We start from the raw sequence: 18,606 nt of genomic DNA, 5'->3' as shown, positions 1-18,606 counted from the left end.
CGTGGTAGTCAGGTTTCTCAAGGGCCTACGGAGGTTACAGCCTTCTGCAATGGGTTCACACATCAGAGGGCAAGGCACCTACCTTAGCTGCTAGCCCAGGGGTTCTCAAACTGGGGGTCGGGACCCCTCAGGGGGTCACATGGTTATTACATGGGAGGATCGTGAGCTGTCAGCCTCCACCCCAAAGCCCGCTTTGCCTCCAGCATTTATAATAGTGTTAAAAATATAAAAGAGACTGTTTTTAATATATACGGTGGGGTCAGACTCAGAAGCTTGGTATGTGAAAGGGGTCACCAATACAAAAGTCTCAGAACCCCTGTGCTAGCCAGCTAAGCTAGTAAGCCCCTATTGCTATATTGGCTACTTGAAGCCTTGTTTGAGAAGCAACAGCAAGGAAGCAGGGCCCAACTCCACGGCCCCACCCCTACCCCATCTCCTCTGTGCTCCTCATAGACTCATAGACTCGTAGGTCAGAAGGGACCAATCTGATCATCTAGTCTGACCTCCTGCACAAGGCAGGCCACAGAACCCCACCCATCCAATTTTATAACAACCCCTATCCCAGGATCGAGTTATTGAAATCTTCAAAATTGGTTTGAAGACCTCAAGCTGCAGAGAAACCACCAGCAAGCGACCCGTGCCCCACGCTGCAGGGGAAGGCGAAAAACCTCCAGGGCCCCTGCCAATCCGCCCTGGAGGAAAATTCCTTCCCGACCCCAAATATGGCGATCAGCTAAACCCTGAGCATGTGGGCAAGAGTCACCAGCCAGCACCCAAGAAGGAATTCTCTGCAGTAACTCAGTTCCCATGCCATCCAACATCTCCCCGCAGATCATTGAGCAGACCTATCTGGTGGTAATCCAAGATCAATTGCCCAAATTAACAATCCTATCATAACATCCCCTCCATATACTTATCAAGCTTTGTCTTAAAGCCAGGAAAGTCTTTTGCCCCCACTACTTCCCTCGGAAGGCTGTTCCAGAACTTCACTCCCCTAATGGTTAGAAACCTTCGTCTAATTTCAAGTCTAAACTTCCTAATATCCAGTTTATACCCATTCGTCCTCGTGCCTACATTAGTACTAAACTTAAATAATTCCTCTCCCTCCCTAACGTTAACCCCCCTGATATATTTATATAAAGCAAGCATATCCCCCCGCAGCCTTCTTTTGGCCAGGCTAAACAAGCCAAGCTCTTTGAGTCTCCTTTCATAAGGCAGTTTTTCCATTCCTCGGATCATCCTTGTAGCCCGTCTCTGAACCTGTTCCAGTTTGAATTCATCCTTCTTGAACATGGGACACCAGAACTGCACACAGTATTCCAGATGGGGTCTCACCAACGCCTTGTATAACGGTACTAACACCTCCTTATCCTTGCAGGAAATGCCCCGCCTGATGCATCCCAAAATCGCATTTGCTTTTTTAACAGCCGTATCACATTGGCGACTCATAGTCATCCTGCTATCAACCAGCACCCCAAGGTCCTTCTCCTCCTCCGTCGCTTCCAACTGATGCACCCCCAACATATATCCAAAATTCTTATTATTAATTCCTAAATGCATAACCTTGCACTTTTCACTATTGTATTTCATCCTATTTCTATTACTCCAGTTTACAAGGTGGTTCAGATCTTCCTGAATAGTATCCCTGTCCTTCTCTGTGTTAGCAATACCTCCCAGCTTTGTGTCATCCGCAAACTTTATTAGCACATTCCCGCTCCTGAGCTGGGGACGATGCTTCAAAAAGGCTCATTAATTTTCCCAAGGAATTGAGCGAACATCATGCATTCGTCTCCTTAGTTGCAGCTAGTCTGACTTATTAGCAATGTGAAAGGTGCTGGCAGAGGGCACTTGTGATCAGCATTGCTGGGAATGCAGAAACCTGCACTACCATTACCAGCAGTGGGCAGGGGAGTGCACCCTTCATTTACTTACACACACACACACTTTATTTTTGTCCCAATTCCACTGTGAAAGAGGAACTCTGACTCAGCACATACAAGAGGAAGATTACAAAACCCTGACCGTTTAAATGGCAATCCACTCCCATCAGACTACGGCTACCATCTGCTAGAAGTCAGCCAAGGATCAGGGATCAGCGAGCCATAACGCCAGCCAATCCTCAAGCCCGTCTCAACGTCTCTCTCTTTGGAACAGTGAGGCACTCGCTGGCTTCCACACAAACGGAACCAGACACTCAAGCTTCCTTGTTTGTTTTTAAAGCTCTGCCATCGAACCTAGTGCTCTGGGAGAGGAGCCAGGCAGCATGGACACTGCTACCAAGCAGGCCTTCCCCCTGCAATGCTAAACCTGGATGCCCCTCAATCTCAGCTGGAACTCCCGAGATCCTGTGAGCAGTCAGGACAGTTGTGATCTACTGGGACGAGTCCCTGGATTTACAGATCCAGGCATTGGAGGCCACATGCTCGCTAAGGCCCTCACCTCTGGTATTCACTTCTCATGCTGGCCCACTGCCAAAATCTGCTAAGCTTCAAGGCTGCGTATTCGCTCAGGCTTTTGCTTGTGTGCCTGTGGTTGGGAGGGACAGCTAGGTTTTGTGCTAGGTGAGAGATCATTTATAGTTTGTCATCATCAGTAACAGTTTGTACACTGTGTGTATGCGCACGCTTGGAGTCTGTTGGATGAGAGAGTTTTATACATTTAAAAGAAAGCCTCTTTCTAGACCTGCCACTCCCTCCACAGCCCCCCCGTGCCTGCCAGCCCTGAGTCACTGCACCGCCTGCCCCCCAGCCCTGCCCATGCCCTTCAGCCCTGAGCTATTGCACCTCCTCCTCCCCCAACCCTATCCGGGCCCCTCAGAGCTGAGCCGTTGCACCACCTGCTCCTCCAGTTCTGCCTCTTCCATTGCTCTGCCTAGGCCCCTCAGCACTGCACACAGAACTGTGCCAGAAACAGTCACAGGAAACAACAAAATGGCCTCCCACTGGGCAATGTGTTAGCACCAAACCTCTTATAGATACCAATGACCAGCCCATACAGAGCAATATGAGACATTTTATATACACCAGTGATCTATGCATCACATCACAGGAGAAAGACTTTGCCACTGTTGAGAACAGACTGACATGTGCATTGAGCAGGCTTTAAACCAGTGGTCTCCAACCTTTTTACACCCAAGATTACTTTTTAAATTTAAGGGCAACCCAGGATCTACCTCGCCCCTTCCCTGAGGTCCCTCCTCTTCCCCAAAACCCCGACCCACTCACTCCATCCCCCACTCTCTCAGTCACTCCCTCTCCCCCACTCTCACTCACTTTCACCGGGCTGGGGTGAGGGTTGGGGTTAGGGAGAGGGTGTGGGCTCACAGGGGTTCACAGTGTGGGAGGGGGCTCTGGGTGAGCCTGGGGTTGAGGTGCAGGGGGAGCGTGAGGGGTGCAAGCTCTGGGAGGGAGTTTGGGTGCAGGAGTCGACTCTGGGCTGGGGCAGGGGGTTGGGGTGCAGAACAGGGTACAAGGTGCTGGCTCTGTGAGGGGGGTCAGGGTTGGGGCACAGGAGAGGGTTCAGGGTGCTGGCTCCGTGAAGGGGCTCAGGGCTGGGGTGCAGCCTCCTGCTGGGCAGCACTTACCTGTGGCAGCTCCTGGTCAGCGGTGCAGCGTGGCTGCCACTAAGGCAGGCTTCCTGCCTACCCCAGCCCCACACCACTCACAGAAGGGGCCAGCACGCTCCTGCGGCCCCTGAGCTAGTTTGCTAGTTCATCATTTAGCAGTAAGGCCTTCCCTGGGAAATATCCCACCCTCTGACTCCTCCACCTCAACCAAGCTTCACAATCATCATCGCTGTGTACCAATATTAAATTGTTTAAAACTTAGAGTGTGTGTGGACACACAATATCAAGCGACAAAGAGTCCTGTGGCACCTTATAGACTAACAGAAATATTGGAGCATGAGCTTTCGTGGGTGAATACCCACTTCGTCAGAAGCTTATACTCCAATACTTCTGTTAGTCTATAAGGTGCCACAGAACTCTGTCACTTTTTACAGATCCAGATTAACACGGCTCCCCCTCTGATACCTGACAGACAATATAGTCTTTTGTCTGGTGAAAAAAATTTCCCTGGAACCTAACCCCCGCTATTTACATTAATTCTTATGGGGAAATTGGAGTTGCTTAACATTGTTTCGCTTAAAGAGTCACATTTTTCAGGAACGTAACTACAACATTAAGTGAGGAGTTACTGTATTAAATCAACATTCAGGAAGCCTCCTCTCCCGAAGTCATCCAACAGTCTTCATCCTAAAAGCACCTTCTTTGCAGGAAGTTGGGAGGAACACAGCACAGGTGGTATGGGAAAATTGTGGGCAGAAGATGGTGATTCCATGATCAAATCCTGTTCTCTGTTGCAATCCAGATCACACCAGTAACTCGACTGAAGCCAGTGCACCCATTCCAGACTGCGCTCTCACCATGTCAACATGGCCCCACGTCAGTATGCAAAGGGAAGTCAAACAAATGACCGCGTGTCTCCTACTCAGAGAACAGCCTATCACATATGTGATGGAGCAGGACTGACACTTTGGGCTGGACATTTGCATGCTAATGAGCTATACATGCTGAAGGTTAGTGGCACAGGGAGTCAGTCTAGAATAGGTTCCCACTTTTGACATGATCCCTGCTGTGCGTGCAGAAAGGGTGGGGTAAAAAGTCTGAGGTGCACTGTGTAGATCATTTCCAATTTTGGGGAGATCTGCAATGGAAAAGAGCCATCTGCCACCACAGGCTTGGAAAATGGCTTCCCAGTGGCATCAGGAGGGGAGAAGTACTTACAAACACTGCAGGACCAAACAGGAGGCTGTCAAGATAGATTATTTCCAGGGGAATACGAACACTACTAACAGCCATAGGAATGGCACAAGAGGGGAGGAGAGATTTCCATGGTGCCAGCCACACGTATTACATATTGCTGGGCGGCAGGTGGCTACATACCAAATTCTAATATTAAAATTATGATCTAGCTCTTTTCAATAATCCGCCAGTAAAGAGGTGACTGGATTTTGAGGGCCCTCCCCCAGTATTAATCAGTTTTAATGTAAAATGTGCTCCAAGAGCTTATCTACACACAGAGTGGCATGTGCTTATCTAAAGGATTTATTTTAAACCAGTTTCGATAAACTAGTGAAAAAAGCTGTGTGGACATTCATTTCGGTTTAATCTAAGAGTTCAATCAGGAACAGGTTTAAATAAAAATAAAATAAGCCGTTCAAATCAAAAAACAAAAGTGTCCACATAGGGAGTTGAGTTGTTTGCAAACATATGTAGACATCTTCTAGATTACCCCTTCAGATCAACTGTGATCTTCCCTTGTGGCATACCAATCATATTTATTCAGACTGCGAACAGTACATATACATACCAGCACTGGTGTGCTTGGTGCCAACTTCTGTGTTCACCAGGTGCCAGCACCTCTGCTGCTCTCACTTGCAGGCTCCTTTTAGGCACCTTCCAAATTCCAGAAACCAGTTGGACAGACACCTCTCCTTACTGGTCCATTAAAGACTACCTGCAACGCATATGTCAAACAGTGGGCTTTTGCCCTTCCTCCATCTTTATGGAGAAAGCCTGCAAAGTAATTTAAAAAACAAAACCATGATTTCTGCTTGCTTTTTTACTTTAAAAATATCAGGAGTGTTGAGACTGGTAGAATTGGAGGAACTTCTGGGCCTCTCAGAGGTTCTGTGTTGTGACCTCTCTCACCTTAATTGACTCTTTAACAGAGACCTCTTTTCTCCAAATAGTTTATTCTACATTGGAGATAAAGGTGTTAAAAACCAAAGAATTTTTTAAACAGTGACTGATGGCTTGTCAACACTGGGAATTTGCTCCAATTCCAACCACAAGCACTCTGGCAGTCACTGACATAGGTGCAGTAGTGCAAACCCTAAGCTTTACACAAGGAAAGCATGAGATGCAAATGGAGTCCGACACATGTAGTGCGCTAGGGGAAACCCCATCATTTTCAGGCCACTCATCACTGAAGTCAGAGCTAGAGCCTGATACAGACAGCATAAAAATCCCTTCTCTACGTCACCATGGAATCTCTCAGGGTCCACACGACCTGGGTGTCTCAAGGAATGAAACAAGCAGGCTACTTTTTAAACAAAACCTTTCAGAGGGCCTCAAAATCACCATAAGGAAAAAGACATAAGCCCAATTTATTTCCCCCCATCATAGGTCATGTTTAGCAGGGTCATAAGACGGGGTGCTGAGTGCTTCCTGATAGCCTACAACCCTCTGGGAGGGGAACCCTCGTGGGGGAGGTTTGGAGAGGAGTAAGGAGGAATAAAGTAGTTTCTCTATCATAGTACCCAAGTTGTTCTGTTCACAAAGCAGATGGGGGACTTTCCCATTAATTATTAAGCAGCAGAAGGCACTGTCCTGCAGCTGCCAGAGGTTACAGCAGGCCTATAGACCACAGCAGGCTGGGTTTTATGGGATGCTGCTGCAGTCACATTTCTTTCAGGGACGGCCAGTTTCCATTTATCCCCATCTTGCCCTATGTCTAGTAAGCACACATATGGCTGCAGTGCTCATGCTGTATGTAACAGCGTATCTACTCATGAAGATTGCAGCTCTACTGTGGGAAGGTTACAGACTGCTAGTTAGCTAGCCCCTTGGCACCCACCGAGACCCCAACACCAGATGAGGGCTGCCTGCAAAGACGTGTCCTTCTGAAGGCGGCTTCTTGGCTGTCAAAAAAGGGGGCTGGGAAGGAAAGCAGTCACTTGCTCGAGTGGTAACAGTTACCATCAGTTCCTACCCTCGCTGCAGCACTTGCTGGATGGAAAATTCTAGGGCCTGTTCTGCAGGAGTTCAGATTAGATGGTCACAGGGGTCCCTTCTGGCCTTAAAAAAATAACCTCTGGAAGAGAGGAGTTTGAGAGCTACAAACAAGGGTGACTTTAAAGCAAAGATAAATAGAAAAAAAACACTAAAATCTCCACTTCTCTGTTCCATGCTGGGGAGCATGCATGGCAGAGTCGGAAAAGCCAGTGCCCAAGTGCTTGTAGTTCGAGTCACTCTAACTCTCTCTGCCTCATCACCTAACTAACATCTTGCATGCAGATACCTAAGAACGATGCCAAATAATGTACATCAGAAGCCAAGCAAGATACTGAGTCAAAAGCCATTGGAGGTTATTGTTTGGGGAGAGAGGTGGAAAGAACGGATGGGATCAACAATGCCAAGCAGACAGCCTTAGCACGGATCTGGAGCTGCTGCTGGATTTCCTGACCTCGTGGATTTTCTCCCGTAGCATGAGGGCTGCTGGCTCCCATTCAAAGCTGTCTAGGAAAACCTAACTAAGCGCTTCTGCCTGGCAGCAGCCGCTCCCAGTCCAGTAGCCCGCAGATCCTCCCCCGCCTCTGTGGGTTTCCCAGGCAGTAGGAGCAGCACGGCTTCAGGAAACAAGAAACATCTGCCAGCCACGCACAGGGACCATAAGAATGGGGCTCTCTGCCCCAGGCCTCGGGTGGGGTTACCCAGCCTGCACTCTTCTTCAAAATAAGAGGATTATGTTGGGGAAGGAGTGCAGAGATCTTGCCCCTTTAACCCTTCATCTGCCTATCACACAGGCAACCGTTCCAATTTATCAGACCTTGGCTGTGCCCTCCACCCCTATTCAAGTACATGTATTCACTCCTCACACTATAGGACTTGGCCTGCTCCAGACCAGGCTCCAATGTGGACTAGAAAATGCATAGCTGAACAGGGGGTGAGCAGCGACCATGCACCAAAGCCCAGCCAAGGGGCTGGTCATTAAGATAGGGAGGGGAGAGTGAAGAGACTGTAACAAAACCCAGGCCAAACTACCAGTGGCTGGGAACCACTGAATCAGTACCCAGAGCATAGAGAAGACTCCAATGGGGAGATATCCAGCTAGCCCAGCCATCCCACACAGACTGGGTCAGCCAGAGCCACCACTTCACAAGGCCTCATTACAAGGCACAGTGCAAGTGTCAGAGCATAAAACAATCAGGAGACCTGGGTACTATTTCCAGCTCTGCCACCAACCTGCTAGGTGACCCTGGGCAAGTCACTTTCCCCTTCCCTGTCCCTTTGTCTTGTCTGTTCAGACCTGAGCTCTCCAGGGACTGTCTCTGACTTACACATATGTACAGCACCTAGCACAGCGTAGGCCCCAATCTCAGTTGGGGCCTCTAGGCATGACAGCAATACTAAACACAATTTTTGTTTTGCTAGATTCTAAATATACTCAGGATATCACAGAATCATAGACCTGCAGGGCTGGAAGGGACTGGCGTGGCCATCTAGTCCAGTGCTTCTCAAGCTATCTGATGTGGGGGACCAGCAATTTTTTCCCCCCCCAAGTGTGCCAGGGACCGGTGCCATATTATCCTATTCGACCTCTTATGAGGAAACTCAACGTGGACTAGCAGCCGATGACGCACAGACCAAAGCACTGATCTAATCCATCCCTCTGTGATGATGCAGGACCAAGTAAACCTAGACCATCCCTGACAGGTGGTTATCCAACCTGTTCTTATAAACCTCCAATGACAGGGATTCCACAACCTCCCCTGGAAGACTATTCCAGAGCTTAACTACCCTGATAGTTAGAAAGTGTTTCCTAATATTTAACCTAAGTCTCTCTTGCTGCAGATTAAGCCCATTGTTTCTTGTCCTACCATCAGTGGAAATGGAGAACAATTGATCACCATCTTCTATTATGTTAAGGGTGGTTATAAAGACGACTTACCAGGTCTTCCCCTCACTCTTCTTTTCTCAGGACAATACGTGCCCAGGTTGTTGGGTTTTTTTTAAACCTTTCCTCATAACGTCAGCTTTTCTAAACCTTTAATCACTTTTGTTGGTCTCCTTTGGATTCTCTCCAATTTGTCCACCTTTTTCTCAAAATGTAGTGCCCAGAACTGGACACTAGTCCAGCTGAATCACCAGTGCTGAGTAGAGTGGAACAATTACCCCCTGTGTCTTACATACAACACTCCTGTTAATACACTTCAGGATATTTGCCTTTTTCACAGATGCATAACATTGTTGACTCACTGCGTTTGTGATCCAGATCCTTTTTCAGCAGGACTACTGCCTAGCCATTTATTCCCCATTTTGTAGTTGTACATTTTTCCTTCCTAGGTGTGGTACTCTGCATTTTAATTTCATCTTGTTGATTTCATACCAATTCTCCAATTTATCAAGCTTGTTTTGAATTCTAACCCCAGCCTCCAAAGTGCTAGCAACCCCTGCCAGCTTCATGTCATCTGCCCATTTTATAAGCACACTCTCCACTCCATTAGCCAAGGCATTAATGAAAATATCAACTAGTACCAGGTTCAGAACAGATCCCACTAGCTATGTCCTCCCTATCTGACAGAGGGCCAAGACTACTTTTTTGAGTACAGCCTTTCAGTCAGTTGGGCATTCATTCTAGATCAGGGGTCAGCAACCTTTCAGAAGTGGTGTGCCAAGTCTTCATTTATTCACTTTAATTTAAGGTTTCGTGTGCTGGTAATACATTTTAATGTTTTTTAGAAGGTCTCTCTCTATAAGTCTATATATTATATAACTAAACTGCTGTTGTATTGTAAAATAAACAAAGTTTTCAAAATGTTTAAGAAACTTCATATAAAATTAAATTAAAATGTTGATCTTACGCCACCGGCCTGCTCAGCTCGCTGCTGGTCTGGGGTTTGCACTAGCGAAGTCTGTACAAACTAAAATTTCATACCATGACATACTATACACTGAAAGGCAAGTACAATATTTATATTCCAATTGATTTATTTTATAATTACAAGGTAAAAATGAAAAAGTCAGCAATTTTTCAGCAATAGTGTGCTGGGGCACTTTTATATTTGTGTGTCTGATTTTGTAAGCAAGTAATTTTTAAGTGAGGTGAAACTTGGGGGTACAGTAGTCTGGAAAGGCTGAGAGCCACCGACCTAGACCACATTTCTTTAGTTTACTTATGAGAATGTCATGTGATACTGTGTCAAAAACCTTATTAAAAAATCAAGACGTATTACATCCCCCATCCACTAGTCAGTAACCCTGTCAAAGAAGGAAATTAGGTTGATTTGGCAAGATTTGTTCTTGACAAATCCACACTGGCTATTACCTATTACCCACTGGATGTCTACAAAATGCTTCTTTAATAATTTGTTCCTGTATCTTTGTATTGAAGTTAAGATGACTGGTCACAGATCCCCAGGGGTCCTCCTTGTTCTCCTTTTTAAAGACAGGTACTAGGTTTAGATAGGTACCATGAGATCTCACGTGTCCTCCTTGAGTTCTCAAAGATAAATGCTAACAGTTCCAAGATTGCTTCAGCTATTTCCTTAAGTACCCCAGGGTGAATTTCATCAGGCCCTCGTGACTTGAATACATCTAACTTATCTAAATATTCTTTAACCTGTTCTTCCCCTATTTTGCCTAGCATTCCTTACCCCTTGTTAATATTCACTGTGTAAAGTATTGGGTCACCACTAACCTTTTTAGTGAAGACTTAAGCAAAATAGGCATTAAACACCTCAGCCTTCTTGATGTCATCAGTTATTAGATCTCATTTTCCACTACGTAGGGAACCAACACTTTGTCATCTTTCTCTGGCTCCTAATGTATTTATAGAATCTCTGCTTATTGCCTTTTCAGTCCCTTGCTAGATATAACTCATTTTGTGCCTTAGCCTTTCTGATTTCATCCCTACGTCCTTGTGTTATTCTTTTAGACTCCTCCTCAGCAATTTGTCCATGTTACCACTTTTTTGTAGAATTCTTGTTTGATAAGCAGCTCCTATTGGAGCAATGCCGGCCTCTTACTATTCTTCCTATCTTTCTTTTGCATGCTCCACAAAGTTACACAGGGTCTGTTTTTATTTCCTTCAGCATATTCATACCTATGAGTGAGATAGACAGGTGGATGGATCCAGTCATTGTCTATGAAATATTCCTGTAGCAGGGCAGAAAGCCTTTTCCCCCCTGCACCTGCAGCATTGTTCAAGAGGCCAGGTGCAACGCAGGGTTTGTTTTCCTCAGTGGGATACTGGACTCGTTGGCCCAATGGTCAAACGTTGTCCAGCAACCCTTATACACGACTTTTAAAGAAATGCAAGATTTGTCTGGGTAATCAATGTTTTCGTCCCACAAATCCAGACATCCGTGTCTCAGGGCCCCACCTCTGATGGGGTCAGTGAGGAATGCACCAAAGTCACAGAGGGACCTATGTCAAGTCCTTCCATCCCCACGTCCTGAATCAAAGAAGGTTGGCCCACTGTGTTCTCTGCAGAGGGTTAGTCTCACCAGTAAGCCAGGCAAACAGCTGGTCTTTAAGTAACATCTAGAGCCAAAATGGAATCCCCACCCCCAAAGGTCGAGCTGCCAGCAAAGCAGGGAAGGGATTGAAGAGCCAAAACCAAAGTCGGGGGAAGGGCTGGGCACAGAGTGGGGAAAAGGTTTTCATCAGTTTGCTGAACTGCTAAGGAGAAACCCCACAGCTGACAAACGCTCCCCTTTCCTGAAACCAAACACAAAGGCTTAACATCCCCCCACGCGGGATCAACATCATTCTCTAGGAACACCGGCGCAGGGGCAGCAGGCATTTAAAATAACCAAAGACTTAGGATGTGGCACTTTCCCCCCTGCAGCACACACATATATTTCAACCTTCCAACCAGCACCCAGTCAGTTATGATTTTTAGTAGCAGCTGCTCCTCCAGGGAAGAGATGCACCTTGTTTACAATGGTGTCTTGTTCATTATCACGTGGCTCTGCCCACAAGAAGGAACGATTCGTTCATGGGTGACTCGATTATTGTGTTGAGGTGCCTGGCGGCTTAGGCATAGGAGCTATGAGACAGGCTGGGGAAGTAGGAGACAGTATGGTCCAGTGGATAGGGCACTGGTCTAGAACTCAGAAGACCTGGCTCTGCTAATGACCTGCCATCTGACCTTAGTCAAAGACCTTCACCTCCCTGTGTCTCAGTTTCCCCCATCTCTAAAATGAAGACAATGCTACATAACCTCTTTTGTGAAGTGCCTAGACTTACGGACGTAAAGAACTAAGACAGAGTGGAATTAGCAGCAATAACATGCTGGGTATTTGTGGAAGGGAAGGAAGGAAGCAGTGGGATGCAGAGATGGAATGGGTGTCTCTAAGGTACTGAGGGTTGGGCAGGTTGTCAGCAAGAGATGGCTTGTAAGGTTCTGAAAGGCTAAGGCAGCGGTAAGGGCTGCAGTCTACCTAAAATGGGGGTATCACTCTGACTACAGCCCTTCCTCTCTGAGGCTCTGTCTTTACAAGAAAGTAGCACCAGTTTAAATTCAATCTCTTTTAAAACCAATTTAGTTAAACCAGTGCAATCCCCTTTGCGGACACTCTTATAGCAGTTTATTTTAAACCAGTTTCTAATCAATTTGGGATAAACTGAAATAAACCTTGTTTGAACCAAAATAAGAATCTCCCTATTTGCATTGCTTTAAGTCACAGCATAACTCTAAATGAAGTTTAAATTCACCTCTTAAAATTGAATGACGGGCAACTTTCTTGTGTAGATACGTCCTAAGGGTTCTGCTGCTGCTGCAGAGGAGGAGAGAAAGCTTTCACTGCTTGGATCCATGCTACAGGAAGGTGCTTCAACAGCCCCTCAGCTTTTGCCTGCCCTTTCTGCCCATCTGGGCCAAGCAGATGATTCAGAATAATACTCCATCTCCCAACTACAACGCTTAACAACACTTTACATGCCCAAAGAGTAGCTACTTCTGTCTGAGGATCTCAAAGTGCTTTGAGAACACTAATGAAATACTCATTTCACACAGCCACTGAGGCCAATAGTTTAGGAGAATTCAAGAGAGGATTAGACTTTTAGTCATACTTACTATTAAGGTTCCATTTATAAACTGGTTAATAAATAATAATAAAATCTAGTTCTTATGTAGCAAATGGTTTGTAGACTCTCTAAGCATGTTACAGACAGAAGTGGCATGTCACAGAAGGTTATAAGCACATTGCTAGAAGATAATGTAGATTATTGTAAGCTATGACTATAAGCAGGCTATTAACCTCTTGGACTTGGTTACAATCTATAAAGAGTGCCTGTTTATTAAACACCTACTAATCACTTTTTAGCCCTTTCTGAACAGAACATAAAGTATGAGCAGACATTTATCCGGTTCACCAGAACATCTGCAGTTACAGCAGGTATCAGTGTTAACAGGGATATAAATTCTCCTGCTTCAAGGCAGAAGCCAGCCACTAAGTGACGGAGGTTGAGAAGAAACGTCCTCCTTGCAGGAGGTTATTCCAAAACTGTCCCCTGTTGGGTTTCTTGCATCTTCCTCTGATGCATCTGCTGCTGACCACTGTAAATATGGCAATTCCATCCTTAACCTCCCGTAAAGATGCAGAAATCGAGGCAGAGCAGCCAACCATCTCCCTCAACGTCTTAGAGCGAGTCAGCAGCAGAGCTTCAAATTGAATCCAGGTCTCCTCACTCTGCGTCTTGTATCCTAGCTGCTAGGCCATGCTGCAAATGCAGTTTGCCCCAACAACTGCTTGGTGGAAGGCCCCATTTATAGGTTCTGGATGGAACGACCGTTTGTTTAATGCTAGGTCTTTGTGTTCCTCTCATCAGAGCCGACAGCCTCCCTGTAGTGCAGGAGCTTCCCCTCCCCACAAACACTCCTAATGGGAAAGCAAATCACGGAGCTGGAATGTAAGGCTGGCTCCAAGAAGGGGCCCTGCTCTTCAATTATTTCAGTCAAATCACAGCAGCATCATAAGGGGAACAAGGGTGGATGTTACAAGCAGGCAGGGCATGGGTGCACCAACACACCAATAAGATGCGGCAACAAGAGCTGAAGAAGGAACTGAACTGACCTGTACACAGAAGCTGAAGCAACTAAAAACTTCACCAAAACAGACAGTATTTCACCTGCTTTGTGTAGGTCACAGACAGCACATTGGCAATATCCGCACCATGCACATGTTGTAGGAAGGGATTCCGAAACAATGGCATTAATACACACACTTCAGGCATCTGCACTCACAATCTACCCTGAAACTACACACTGGGGCCTATCCTACCTTAGTGACAAGCCAGGGCACAGTCCCTGCAGCTCTCGAGAGATTCCACAAAGAGCCACCCGCTGACACATGGCAGACAACAGAGAAGATGGAGATTTCAATAAGCAAACTGATTTTCAGGCTGGGGGGGTTCATATAAACAGTGAGCTCCCATTCATGCAGGCCTTTACTGCAGAAGGATTTAAGCTAATAGGCATCAAACAGAGCAGCATTACACAGCCAGCCTAGGGGCAAAGAACAAGCATCTGCACGGAAAGATTGCAGACTGACTGTAGAGTGTTCCTGAGTATCAGAGAATAAAATCTGAGCTCCATACTCAGCACCCAGCAGTCTGTTCTACATGCCACTAAGTGCATCACCAGGAAACGTGCCACTAAGTATTACAGCACAGGTTTGTTAAATGGCTAAATCAGGGGTTGAGAGGTTGCTTTCTGGCTTCCTCACCCAGGGAACCTATGACTGCTGGGTTCACAACTGAACACTGAGTATTTTAGATTTAAAAAATGGATTAAAAGCATTATAAAACACCTTTTCAGGTATGAAAACTCATTTTCAATAACAGTTGGGATAGCATTTTCAATAAAAACTGTGACAAACGGAGATTTAAAAGGCCAGAAGGGACCATTACAATCAGCTGATCTGAACCCTGTATAGCACTGGCTAAATTCCCTCTAAGCTGCGCGGCCACACAGCAGGCTATCAAAGGCCGAAGGTAGGAAGAGGTGCCTCTCCCCCGGCCCGAGGCTGCTGTGGCGAGAGGAGGATGGGGGAATGCTCTCTCCCAACCGCAGCCCCAAGTCAGCCTGCACCCCAAACCCCTCATCCCCAGGCCAACCCCAGAGCCCGCACCCTCAGCCAGAGCGCTCCTCCCCACACACACCCCCCAACCCTCTGTCCCAGCCCTGAGCCCCCTCCCACACTCCAAACCCCTTGACCCTACCCCCTGCCACACATCACCTCCATATTGGTGCACATAACAGAATTCATTCCGCACATGGACATAAAAGATTAGAGGGAACATGGGCCCTGGCCACAAATTTCCTCCAGTAACCCCTGTATTGAGCATATTAACTTGTACTTGACTACAGCATCTCTCCCAGACAGGCATCCAATCTCCTCCAAAAGGCATCCAAAAGAACACAGGTATCTGTGTTCTCCTCATTCAAACTTGTAAATAAGAGCTGGTCAGAAAAGTTTCATGAAAAACATCTCAGCCATTCTGATTGAGAGACATTTTAAATGGAACCTTTTAAATTTTTGATATTTTTGAAATTTGTATTCGAAAACATTATCCAAAATGTTATTGACACCGGGTTTTGGCAACCAAACAGTTTGAGTAACCATTTTAGTAGCTTCTTTTTTTAATTACATTTTTTGTGAAACATCTTTAAAATGTTTTGGTTTTCCATGAAAAATTTAGATTAAAATAAATGGATCAAGAGGTCACTTTTTGATGGAATTTTTTTTTATTCCAAACATTTTGACCAGCTCTACCCCTAAGGAACAAACCAGCTCGTGTAGCATGTACCACATCCCTCTGTTCCCAACGTGACAGAAAGGTCCACACAACTAACTACAGGGATGCAGCTTGGGGAGGGAGGAAGAAGGGGATGATTGGTCAGGAACAAAGCAAAAGCATTTCAGGTGAGTGTCTCAGCACACCGCTTTCCTCTAGTGTGAAGATGGTTTCATCCCCCAAACCCCAGTGCGCCACTCACACTGTTGATGGCCACTCTGGCCCTGTAGAAAGTGGTGAACCCCTCGTTGTCGGGGATGGCTCAATTCCCTCTGAGAAAGAACACAGAAAAGGAGTGAGAGAAGACAATGAGGTCTGGTTTTGTGGAGAGGGTACCACTAAGAACATAAGAGTGGCCATACTGGGTCAGACCAAAAGGTCCATCTAGCCCAGTATCCTGTCTTCCAACAGTGGCCAATGCCAGGTGCTTCAGAGGGAATGAACAGAACAGATAATCATCAAGTGATCCATTCCCTGTCACTCATTCCAGCTTCTGACAAACACTCTCAACACAATTTATAATTAGGCTTGGCGGCATTCAATTTCTACTTTTTAAAATTATTTTAATGGATAATTTCAATGTTTATTTTTAAGATTTTATATTTTTATTGATTTTAAATTTTCACAGTTATGGGAAATATGGAGGTGGGGGTCATATAATTATTTAGTGATCGACGCTGAGATTCAAAAAGTTAAAAACGTTCTAAATCATTACAACACAAATGGTCAACATCACGTGTCAAAATATACAAAATAACTAACCCTTAAAGCAACAAATCATACCTGTTTTTACTATCCATTCGCTAGTCCATTTGTAATCAGCCTAACTCAAAAGTCTAAGTCATTGGATTTTGACTAGGAAGTTCTCCAGCAGCATTTTCCTTATTTTGCTTATTGGTGGAAATATTTGTTGATTTGGTTTGGTTGGATACCGACACACATATCAATAAAAAACTAATCCTTCCAAGCCTACTTATTATTAATTATTTGTATTATACTTGCTTCTAGAAGCCCCAACTGAGAAGACGACTCAACTGTGCAAGGCACCACACGCAGTCCCTACCTTGAAGAGCTTACAGGATAAAGACTAGACAAAGGATGGGAAGGGAAAGAGACAAGGAGGTGAAGTGACTTGCCAATCAAGCTCATACAGCAGGTCAGTTGCCAGGGCTGGGACTAGTGTTCTAAGTCCCATATCCACTGGGCCACACTGCCTCTCAAAATTGGGTTACACTGATTGCGCCCACATCTGGTTACTTGCAACCCCTGCTATAAGGGTGTTATAGAAGCTCAGATACTACAGTGATGAGGGCCATACAAACACCAAGAGATAGCGGAGTACCACTGGCGTAAAGTGGAAGAAGTGCAATTGGAATTGCTGGCTGTGGCAGTCTGTGAGAGGAGTTACTGGGAAGTAAATTGTGTCCCTCTCAACAATACAGGGTCTTGCACATTCTTTTACACCAGCGTGGCCTAGAGGACAGGGCACTAGAGTAGGATTCGGGAGACCTGGAAATATCCTTAGATACACTAGGCTCTTCTCTCTGGAGACCACAGTTCAAGTTCCAGGGTTGGGCCACAAGAGGAAATGAGTCAGGGACCAGGGAGGTCTCATCTCAATCTCTAATGGACCATCTAGGGGGAAAAAATGGCACCATAGTAGCCTCTCCATTCAAGAGAGGCCCAGGACTGAGACAACCACAATTGGAGATGAGCTGTTAGAGCTGATGGTGGGAGAGGCAGGGAGTGCCACAGGTCAGGATTACGATGCAGATTTATGTATAGGCAGCTGAGCAACAGGGGAAACTAGGAAAGAGTGCACTGGCAGAGATGCGAGGGGGAATCTCTCATATTGTGTATTAAATTCTAGATGCTTTCATAGACTCCTCTTAAAAAAAATAAAAAAAGTCATCTGACACAATCCCTTCCACACTAACACCACCACGCTCATTTAGCAACTGTAAGCCAAGTAGGTGGATCCATCTATTTTTGTTTAGTTGCTGGTGTACATCCTCGGTTATGAGCTCAGAGATGCGAGGGAGGATGGAAATATGACAGGAGTGATTTAGAGCAGCAAACAACAAACTCTCTCTTGCGGAGGAGTCCCAAAGCAGCCCCAGTGCGCTCCAAGGCTTGGGGAAATGCAGATGAAGAGCAAGCGAACCGTGGTGCCCTCATCTCAGGACACAGAGGAAGGATGGGCAGCTGGGAGAGGAGATAAAGACAAGCAGTCAGGCACCTGCCTCTAGGATCCCCCCTTTCCCTCCCTCTTTCCCACTGGGGTATGTTATTAACACAGGGACACAAGGATCCCCCAGCTGAATGACTCTGCTGCAGCAAGCAAGCATGAATATGCATCAGTTATTATGTAGTGGCTGATCCCATGCCCGCTGCTGATTTACAAGTCGAGTGAGATTGCTAAACAAATCCCTTTTTCACTCCTCACATGCTCACGCTGGCCTCTTTGCCCTACACTGACAGGTGCTATGAATTAACGCAGAACACTGGGATTGGGATGGGAAGAGAAGACAGCTACTCCCTCACTAAATGCAAAGCAGGGAAAGAGAAGGGCTTTGTCTGGAACAGCCCAGGGATGCACTGAAGGGTCTCCCTTCCTGTGTAATGCTGCACAGAGTAGGCGAGACAGGGCAGAGTACCTGGAAGGGATATCAGAGTTCACAGGCTCCAGGGCTCCCAGTCACCTCTACAGGGTTACTGCTGGCGAAAGGTGCCAGACTGACAACCCTGAATCTTCTGTCTGGCTATGTAAAAACAGGCACAGCAGCATCAGTGTAAGCTCCACCTCACAGCCACGCCTGCCAGCAACAACTCCGGGCTGGGGGGACTACTTCTAGAAGTCAGGAGGCAATTAAATCTCCATGCTCATGCAGCTCAGAGCACTGCCCAAGGATCCAATTGCTAATTCGTCCTGGACAGATACCACTGACTCAATGTGTGTGCACTACTGAGAGGCCACCCACAGCAAGCGTTTGCTCGAAAGGGGAAGGAAGGGTGGGTTT

At 46.3% G+C, this 18,606-nt stretch overlaps 1 protein-coding gene across 4 annotated transcripts in view; it reads right to left on the bottom strand.

Moving 5' to 3' along the window:
- Window positions 1-18,606, bottom strand: part of HRAS (HRas proto-oncogene, GTPase) — a 77,080-nt gene that overhangs the window by 21,743 nt on the left and 36,731 nt on the right. The window contains exons 2-3 of one of the 4 annotated variants that reach the window (XM_030560709.1): window positions 15,789-15,858; window positions 5,370-5,516 (exon numbers count right to left, since the gene is read on the bottom strand). The exons of 1 other annotated variant lie outside the window; for it this stretch is intronic. The gene's annotated coding sequence lies outside the window, so the exon portion shown is untranslated. Of the gene's footprint in view, window positions 1-5,369; window positions 5,533-15,788; window positions 15,859-18,606 lie in introns of those variants that run through there. 2 more of the 4 variants (XM_030560708.1, XM_030560710.1) reach the window with 2 other exon arrangements.

Source organism: Gopherus evgoodei, chromosome 4 (genome assembly GCF_007399415.2).
Source record: "Gopherus evgoodei ecotype Sinaloan lineage chromosome 4, rGopEvg1_v1.p, whole genome shotgun sequence".
Lineage (NCBI taxonomy): Eukaryota > Metazoa > Chordata > Testudines > Testudinidae > Gopherus > Gopherus evgoodei.
This window is presented reverse-complemented; position numbering and strand designations above follow the sequence as displayed.